At 44.8% G+C, this 7,242-nt stretch overlaps 1 long non-coding RNA gene across 4 annotated transcripts in view; it reads right to left on the bottom strand.

Moving 5' to 3' along the window:
- Positions 1-7,242, bottom strand: part of LOC102384217 — a 42,506-nt gene that overhangs the window by 21,109 nt on the left and 14,155 nt on the right. For all 4 annotated transcript variants that reach the window (XR_324636.1, XR_324637.2, XR_324638.2 and 1 more), the window contains exons 2-4: positions 4,349-4,432; positions 4,077-4,146; positions 3,578-3,681 (exon numbers count right to left, since the gene is read on the bottom strand). This is a non-coding gene — a long non-coding RNA (uncharacterized LOC102384217). The remainder of the gene's footprint in view (positions 1-3,577; positions 3,682-4,076; positions 4,147-4,348; positions 4,433-7,242) is intronic.

The raw sequence follows: 7,242 nt of genomic DNA, 5'->3' as shown, positions 1-7,242 counted from the left end.
ACTACTAGGAAGCCCTAGCGTGGGCACAATGAGTCCCAGAGAAAGGAGGGGACTATTGAGGAGCCCAAGGTGGGCACGGCGAGCCCCGAAGAGGGGGAGCACCTTATTGAGAAGCCCGGGATGGGCATAGCGAGCCCGGTTATAGGCTAAGACGGCAATAGACCTCAGGCAGAGGCAAGGTGCTGCGGTTGTCCCTGAGGAGAGGGGATAGCAGTGCGGTGAGCCTGGGCCAGAGAGGGTAGCCATGCAGTGGGCCTAAGGAACCGGAGGCTCGGCCGGGAGGCCCGTAGGCGGGCTGGGTGAACCGGAGGCTCGGCCGGAAGTCCCGTAGCGGGCCTGGTTGGTTTTAGAGAAGGCCCAGGGAATTTAGACCCGGGGAGAGAGTGACAAGGGTGTGGTGCTGCGGTTGTCCCCGAGGAGAGGGGATAGCAGTGCGGTGAGCCCAAGGAGAGAGCCCGAAGTGGGCTAGATCATAGAGGAGGCCCGGGGGAGCGGGTGTGTATTTTGACGGACCAACGTCCGGTACATCAGCAAGGCTTGGGGCGTGGTATTAGGGTTGGTAGGAGCCACACGTAGCCCATAAGGCTAGGGTGCCTGGGGAGCACCCATCATACCGGGAGACCCCCAGGGGGTCTGGGAACACACGGGGACAGAGGTCCCAGCTAACCGTGCCCAGGGAGCCGTAAGGCAGCTTCCCAACTTTACCTCAACATCAAAGACGTGGCGGGCGAGAATTTGAGGGTGCCCTTGGGCCGACTTGGCACAGTGAGGGGGCCGTAAGGAGATCACGGCCCTCCTTGAAGGACCCCGGCGTGACACAATGATTCTTGTATCCATTCTTATTATCACAGAAAGTAGCCTCAGTACGCTACTGGTGCATGGGTTAGGAAGACACATTTGTCTTGCTTCCTCCAAGTTGATGCTGAGATTTGTCACATGAGAAGTTTCAATCTCTGAACTAACGTTCAAAAATTTAGTTTTCAAATATTCTTCTCCCTCTCCACTTTTCACATTTTATTTTCCAAATATATAAGAACCCCACTTAAAAAATGCCCTGGGTGAGGAAGACCTAGAACAAGTGAAGGAAGAGGTTTCTTCCTTACATAAAGGACATACTATTCTTCCTAAAGGGCATACTATTTATACTCGCAGTTCATATTTGCTCCCAACTAATTTAGTGGAACTTTTTACTTATTGTCTATTGCATGGGTGTCAAAGATATGGCCTAGGCTACATGGAGCTACATTGCCTGGCTACTGGTGCTGGCCCTGAGTCTGAGTTGATTCCCCATGCCACACATGGTGCATGGCGGACCAGCCCCACACGCAGGGCCTGAGACAACTGCTGCATATGGCACCAGCTCCAGGATTTCTGTTGTACACAGCACCTGCATGGGGCCACTCTACGATCCCTCCTCCACCTGCCAGATACAGCACCCACAAAACCCACTCTAGCCATTCCAGGATGCATGCATGCAGCACTTGCTCCAGCTGGTCCCGGGTAGGTGCTACACACAGCATGGGTTCTGGAGTGGGTGCTACATACAGTGCAGTCTCAGACCAGGGTCTGCATATGGCCTTGTGGTGGGGAGGGGTCCATGGGTCCCCCACAAGCCAGATCCAGTGCCTGTTCTGGTCAGACCAGGATTGTGCTGCAGTGCAGCATCTCATCTAGATGGTTCAGTATCTATGCTGTGTGTGGTGCCCACCCAGGACTGACCAGAACAGGTAGCACATGTAGCTTGCATCCTGGGCTGGCCAGAGCAGGTGCTGGAACTAGCATGGGGGAGTGGAGGTTGGTTTGACACCCCTGATCTATTGGAATGAAGTATCGTTCATTGTACCCTCTAGTCTTTGTCCATATACTCAACAAAAGTGAAATGTCCTTGAAATATCCTCATCAAATATAAGAAGGCATATGATGTACCTACCAGGTTGCTTAGATTACTCCCCTTGACTATCTATACCAGCCCATACTTATTACCAGTAAAAGTTACTGCTACTAGTACATTGTGTGAATAGTTCTGTCACTGGAGGAAGCTCAGAAATGTCAAAACCTATTAGACTGGGGTGTGCTAGGAGTCATGGACATATATAGAAGCATCAAAAAGACTTTATATCAAAACTATAAGTGTCACACAAGTTTTTGGAATGTATGTAAATTCTCTTGCAGGAAAAAAAAATACCTGAAAGCCTTGACCCTGGAGGAAAATTCATATACCGGCTTGTCTGGGATCAGGATAATCATAGGATCATAGGGTTGGAGGGAGCTCAAGGGTCATCCCCATAGGAAGGCTGAATGCAGAAAACTGAAGGTTTTTAAATAGTCAGTACAAAGCTAGGCTCAGGGAGACATGTTTGAATATAGAAGAACCAGTGAACTTTGTGTTTACACCTACCCACTTCCCATAAAATTGATCAGTAATGGTTTTTCCACAAAATAAATAATTTTGTGTTCTGTGAAAGCTAACTGTTCATTGGTTAACTCTGAGACTGCACCAGAAAGGGAAAAAAGAATTGCAGCTGCTAAACAAAAGTTTAATGTGATTACACCTATTTACAGTCTCATCGACATCTTGTCACACTTTTAGCTTCTTTCATTCCTTGGAGTCTCAGAACAGCAAAGACTCCCTATGCTTGAAGAAAGTGATTGTGCTCAAAAGCTTGCAAATAACTTTTTCCCAGCTACTCAGCTGGTCTAATAAAAGATATCACATCGACACAAAAAACCTTGCCAGCAAGGTGATTACACTGAATGCCAGGGGATTGATGCTGTAGACCCTGGTCTTTAGGGAGAGGAAGGTAAATTCCTAACAGATACAGGTGACTGTGTATGGACTGAGACCTGAGCCAAATGCCCTGGGGGAGGCCATAGGGAGTGTCAAAAGTATAGTTAATACTCAAACGGTGACAAGTTCCTCTTCTTCCATCTCATAAATACCAGAGTAATTATCTCCTGTCAGGATAATACTAGGACATCTTCATCTCTGAGTCAATGCCAGAGTGATGGGCATGTTAAATACTCTGTCTGTCTAGGCTACATCTGAGAAAGTGGAGAGATACAGCTTACTAACTTGCTCTAATAGGCAGAAAAAATAGCTGAAGACATTGAGACGTATCTTGGGGGTCCCAAAATTAGAAATTACCTTAGCAGAGGAAGAGTGACCTAGCAAGTTGAAATCTGATTCTGTGATGACTGGAACATATGAATTGGCTTCTCCAGTCTATTTGTAAAGATTTTTACCAAAAAAATGTAATAACTCTGTCTTTGACACTAATCATTCTCATCAGGTTCCCAAGGAATCTTTGGTTTTAAGGTAATTAAAGTCCCTAAGTAATTCTTGATGCAAATCTTCCCAGTATATCATATGCAAACAGGGGGATAATTATGAAGTCTAGATCTTTTATTTTAAATAATTCATCTACTAAGTGTCCAGATATTTCATCTCACCAAATTATAGAATTAATTACTATAACCTCTACAGTTTAAATTAGCATTCAGGATTTCACCATCTCAAGCATACAAGGTTTGCATTATGGTGCCGCCCACTATCCAAATCTTAAGTAAAATGCTGTACCTGGTTCTTATATTCCTGGAACTTACAGTTAACAAGATTAGTGTTGGCCAGTAATATTTCCACATTACAACAGATGCAGTCAATTGCTTGGGTCAATTGCTTCCCTAAGAGCCAAAAAAAGAAGCTTGTTAGATTTGTTCCTGTACATTCCAACTCATTTTTTTTCTATTTATCACTTCAGATTATACTAGATTGGTTTTAATTAGATCATGTGTGCCCTTTGAAGAATGACACTGAATATACTCAGGCTTTGGCTTTATTTTTGAAATGACAGTTTGGAATCTATACTTTGTATCTAAGTGACAAAATAAGCCAGTATGTACCTTGCTGTGTGGTATCTTTGTCACTTAAAAGGTTTCCCAGGTCATTTTAGACATTCTAATGGTTATTTGCCTCAAAGAAAAATGGTATTTGCTTAGAAACAATTAACACACTGTCATTTATCCTGAAGACAAGTGCAAAGTTGCCTGAGTCAGGCCAGGACCTTTTCTTTACTTACTTTTTTTTTTAAAGCATGTTCTTTCCAGTAGTCCTAGGCAGATTCCATAGTTAAATCAACAAACTCGCACCTACCACAAAAAAGGAGTTACCAATTAAAGTTAGCACAAGTCAAAAATGCTCAGATTTCAGTTAGATAACCATACCCCTCTGCTCCCTTGGAGAAAAAGCCTAGGTAAGAAAAGAAGCTTTGCAAGGTGTCCTCAAAGGCAGCAAAAATCAGACTCAGATGGACAAAAGGAAAAGCAGATTCAAGAACTGAAGACCACATACCACTGAAAATGGAAGTCTCCACATATATACATGTAAGGAATGTCAGTTCAAGTGTCCCACTTTCTTCAGTTTTTAGTGTAAAGCCTGGGGGAATAAAAGATGATCATTAACATCAGAATCTACAGCAGAACCCAAAGCATGCAAAATGCATCGGATTCAAATCACCATATGACATAAAACATTCCCAGAACTTTCATGCAGCTATAGAGTCAGTACATACTGCATCTCCATCATGTATATTCCCTATAGATATGCAAACTCAGTTGTTCATTACCTCTAGTTCTAGCTGAAATCTTCAGTCCCTCTGTTTGCATCTTGAATATTATAACGCGATTGTTTTTGAAGGATAGATGGCAAAGAACTTGTTGCTTTCAGCTTGGTTTGTCAGTGATTCAGTTGAAAATTATTTTTTTTTCTTTGTGTTTACTACATGACTATTAAAGATGTACTTTATTTGGAAGGAAAAGGAGATTCAAATCTTTCTTAAATTCTGCTGGGCTTTAAGGTTTGCTAGGTAGTCAAGCTATTTTTAGATATTTCACTCTACACAGTACATCCATATGCAGGTATATGAATTTATAAACAGATTTTTTTCCAGGGCAATGCAGCTCCACTTCATAGAGGCAATAAATCCTTTAATCTTTATAAACAAAATAAAAATACTAAATGGTTGCCTGCCATTTACATTAACCTTTTTAAAGGTCTTCTGCACTCTGATTTATTCAAGCAGATTTTTACTGTTATCCTTTATCTGACAAATTCTGATAGATACTAAAAGCTGTCTAATAATATCACCTCCCATAAATTATTTTTCTCAGCAAAACTCAGCAAGCATTCAGATCCAGGAGCTTCACCATATACTGAAACACCATAGAAGGGAAAATGATAGAGGATCCTTTGTTTAGAATGGGATTGTTATAACCAAGGGACACTTATGATAGGGGTGGTTAAGAGAATCTTATCTTTTTCTATTTTTAAATACAACAGCCCATTAAACCTCCAGATTTTCCTGGAGACCTGGATAACAGAAGTGGCAAAGAGCACATTTTCTATTTCTGTTAGAAGTGCAGACAATTTTCATTTTGGATGCAAATTATTTCAGTGATGCAGCCTCTTATAACTTTGTTACACATTAACTTTAAGCAGCTCCTGGAGCTCTTAAGACCTGGATTGCCTATGCATTAACACCTGAAACTAGTTTTAAGCACAGTTTAGGTGACTTAAAGTTATACCACTCCAGCCTAGGTTTATCTCTGATCCATGTTAGTCAGTTTGTGTTACGGTAAGGTCTAGCCACTCTAAACTACACCTTAATATAAACACCCCACCCAAACTTGCAAGCCTGGATCAGGCCTACTGCACCTCCCACACCTCCAACCTTCCCCAGAACCCCAGATCCCTGCCCCTCTGCACCCCTACACTTACTTGTGGCTGATCGCACTGTATGTCCAAGGAAGCAGGCAGAGAAAGGTTAAACTTCCTGCCTGGCCATTGAGTTCAGCCCAGAAGTGGCAGGGATTGGGCTGGCAGTCTTCCCTGCCTGGTCCCTTGCAACAAACACCACAGACAACAACAAGTAAGCTGGGAGGGTTGGGGGGGTAGGGGGAGCGGCAGGAATCCCAAGGGACAGGAGGCAAGTCCTGGGGGTGGGAGGGAACTGAGGAAGTTCCAGGGGCAAGGGGTAACTTGGGGGAGCCACAAGTAATTGTAGGTGGCAGGCAAGAACCCTGAAGGACAGGAGGGGAGCCCTGGGGGCAGGGGGAAACTGGGGGACCCTTGGGGATCAGGGGAGAGGCCTAGAATGGATGGGAGGGTGGCGGGGGGGAGGATTCTTGCCTTTTAGTTCTCTAGTTTCCTTCTGGCCTGAATGTTTGACTGCTCCAAATCAAGCTAGCACTAATACCAATCAGCATTTGAGTACAATATAATGTGTAACAAGATTGGGCCCTTAGTACTTCCAGATTGAATCACCATATTAATTTTTTCTAGGCAGCACTCCTGTTGAAACCTCTGTTGGTATAAATCACTGGTGCTCAACCTCTGGCCTGCAGGCCCAGATCTATTGGATATCCCATGAATCCAGAATTTTTGGCAGTGGGGACAGGAGTGGCAATTCATGCTGTTACTGATCCCCCACTGAAAATTTCCAGACCCCATACCTGGATGAAATGGCCTTGTGTGCAGGATCAGGCCAGTATGTGGGGCTGTGGTGGTGGGCCTAATTCATTGTATGTGGGACTGGGACCAGGGCAGTGAGCCTGATCGGCTGCATGCAGGGCTGGAACTGGTCCCAGAGCAGTGGGACCAATCTGGTGTACATGGGGCTAGGGCCAAGATAGCAGGCCTAATCCCATGTGGGGCCGGGACCCAAACTGATGTATGTGTGGCTAGGGCCACACAGCACACTGTGCCAACATGCCAAACCTGCCCTGTATCGAGCACAAAGGCTGATTTCTATGGCTTGGAAACTATAGATTCATAGATGCTAGGGTCAGAAGGGACCTCAACAGATTCATAGATTCATAAATGTTAGGGTCAGAAGGGACCTCAACATATCAGCGAGTCTGACCCCCTGCATAGGCAGGAAAGAATGCTGGGTTCAGATGACCCCAGCTAGATGCTTATCTAACCTTCTCTTGAAGACCCCCAGGGTAGGGGAGAGCACCACCTCCCTTGGGAGCACATTCTAGACCTTTGCCACTCTAACTGTGAAGAAGTTCTTCCTAATGTCCAGTCTAAATCTGCTCTCTGCTAGCTTGTGGCCATTATTTCTTGTAACCCCCAGGGGCGCCTTGGTGAGTAAAGCATCACCGATTACCTTCTGTGCCCCTGTGATGAACTTATAGGCAGCCACGAGGTCGCCTCTCAACCTTCTCTTGCAGAGGATGAAGAGG

The sequence above is a fragment of the Alligator sinensis genome, unplaced genomic scaffold (assembly GCF_000455745.1).
Source record: "Alligator sinensis unplaced genomic scaffold, ASM45574v1 scaffold26_1, whole genome shotgun sequence".
NCBI classification, from domain to species: Eukaryota; Metazoa; Chordata; order Crocodylia; family Alligatoridae; genus Alligator; species Alligator sinensis.
The sequence above is the reverse complement of the archived record's forward strand: the minus strand, read 5'-3'. Positions and strand labels throughout refer to the sequence as shown.